General features: G+C 43.0%; 1 long non-coding RNA gene across 2 annotated transcripts in view; it reads left to right on the top strand.

The window, feature by feature from the left end:
• Positions 1-39: 39 nt before the first annotated feature.
• LOC105853206 overlaps positions 40-2483 on the top strand; it is a 5046-nt gene continuing 2602 nt past the window's right edge. For both annotated transcript variants that reach the window (XR_001145059.1, XR_001145058.1), the window contains exon 1: positions 40-229. This is a non-coding gene — a long non-coding RNA (uncharacterized LOC105853206). The remainder of the gene's footprint in view (positions 230-2483) is intronic.

Here is a 2483-nt window from a genome sequence, read left to right as displayed (position 1 = left end):
GGCCCGGGAGGCGCCGGCCGTGGGGGCTGAGGGGAGCGAGGTGCGGGGACGCCTGAGCGCGCGTCTGAGGCGTGGGGAAGAACGCACGAAAGGCGGGAGAACACCGAGAGCCGCCTGGGGTGCCGCGGGGGCGAGCTCCGGGTTGGACCCGCGATTCTTCCCCGGGGAAGGACGGGAGCCTCGGACCACTGGGGATTTCTGGAGCGAACACGCCTACGCCAGGCGCCAGGTGACGGCCAGGCGGCGGTTGACACGCTCCTCTGGCTGCGCCCTCGGCTGCGGGAGCCGTGAGCGAGGCCAGTGTGAGGAAGCAGCCCGGCCGCCCCTGGCCTTAGCGCGTCCGCGGGGCTCTGGGAGCAGTGGGTCAGGTGCGCGCCGCGCCGAGCCTGCTGCCCCTCGGCCCCGCGACTCCTGCAGGGAGTGAGCATTGTGGGGCGGTACCTGGAGCGTCCCCACAAATGCTCGGAGCTTAAAAATTCATTCGAGAGAATTTGAAAAGAAAATGCTACAGTTGGCGTTTTTACACGAACCTAGTGGGAAGTGCGAGGAAATATGGTGACTGTTATGGGAAACGTGAATTAGATGTGTCGCGTTTTTTTGACTGTAGGGAGAGGACCATTCGCACTGACACCAACCCTGAGAAAAGGGAGAGAGTTAGTAGATCCGAGAATTGATGAGGTGAACCCCTTCAGGGACTGATATTTTTTACTTAGTGTTGTTTGTTTGTTTGTTTGTTTGGCTTTTGTTTTTAAGTAGTTTCTGCTAAAACTTGCGCTATACTGGTGTGATTCATACCTATAGAATACTTTATAAGGTATGATGCATGTAACCCGAAACATTCTCACCTAATGCTAACATTTGAACTGCTAACAGGCTGTTCTTTATGGTGTGTATAATTTGACCATCAAACTAGTTAAAGCTGTGTCTCTACATCATTTATTTAGTCCTGTATGTCAGTGAAAACACAACTGACTCAGATTACAGGGATGAAAGTAAGATAATAATAAAAGACCCAGTGCCACTATTTTCAAGGGAACCAAGATGCAGAGGAGTCACATGATGTATCCAAGGTCTCATAGTAACAGCTTTCATATTAACCCCCAGAAATAAAACCAAACTGCCAGTGTCATAAAACCAGAATATTGTTTTGAGAAAATTAACGGTGTTGTATCTGTAATTTAATCTAAAAGAGTTCAGCAGGCAGTAATCAAAAACCCAGGTGGTGAACTAGCTTTACATGAAGGTCCCACTGCTAAAGTTAGTGCTACCGCCTTAGTTATGCTAACTTTGTGTCTATAGTCAGGGCTTTGTTAATTAGCATGATGAATCTTGATAAAGGACTCTCAGTGAGGAAATCTGTTGTGATAACTAAATAAATTAGAGGTACTCCTTATTCCAAAATGGACAGGTTTAAACAGGATAATCATCCAGTTACCTTTTTACTCTATACCTTCCAGAAATGGTCACATGCTCAGCCTTTTTATTTGTATTTTTTGAGGATAACTGTTTCCCTACTACCAATTGGAAGATAACAGTTTTCTTTCTTAGTGTAGTTGAAACAAAACAAAAGGACAAATTGCTGGCATTTCACTGACTTTTGTATAATAAAGGAGGTATGGCAGAATTGAAACTTAATCTTGCTTGCACCATTTTGGAAGCTGGTACAAGGAATTATTAACCACCATTTATCTCTCTTAATTTAGTTCATAATTATCTTTACTGTATCTACCACAAGTTTTTACCACATTTTACAACAGGGAACTATCTATGTCATCATTCTCTTAGATATTTGAATACCAGCTTTGAGCAAGGCAAACTTGATAGGTATTTCTGGATACTTTAATTTATGGCTTAGTAGAAAAGATTATAGTTTTTCTGAAAAGTCCTTATGGAATTCCCATAGCTCTTAGTTCAAATCTCTATCATATTATAACATTTATGATACTTTCCTCAGTTGCATTCTGAAAGGACAGAACACTCACATTTCTTACATATATATTTTAAGTAGACTATTTTTAGAACAATTTTAGATTTACAGAGAACTTGAGAAGATAGAAGAGTTCCCATCTACTCCCACATTCACACTCAATTTTCTGTTAATATCTTGTTAGTATTGTACATTGTTTATAATTAGTGAATTGGTATTGATACATTACTAACTGAGGTGTATAGTTCACTCACATTTCCTACTGTTGTGCCTAATATCTTTTTTCTTTTTCAGAACCACATCTAGGATACCACATTATACCACATGGTCATTATATTAAATGATCATGTCTGCTTAGGCTCCTCATGGCTCTCACAGCTTCTCAGATTCTCCTTGATTTTTTTTTTAATTTACTTATTTATGCATACAGAACTGGGGTACAAGCCAGAGGTGCAGGGAGCAAAACAGATCAACTGAGGAAGTACACTGCTGAGGGGAGCAGCTGGGTGGGTCAGGAGAAGTCTGCCAGGCCATGTAGATCACCTCCAGGTCTGGT

The sequence above is a fragment of the Condylura cristata genome, unplaced genomic scaffold (assembly GCF_000260355.1).
Source record: "Condylura cristata isolate star-nosed mole 26May11 unplaced genomic scaffold, ConCri1.0 scaffold00005, whole genome shotgun sequence".
NCBI lineage: Eukaryota > Metazoa > Chordata > Mammalia > Eulipotyphla > Talpidae > Condylura > Condylura cristata.
This window is presented reverse-complemented; position numbering and strand designations above follow the sequence as displayed.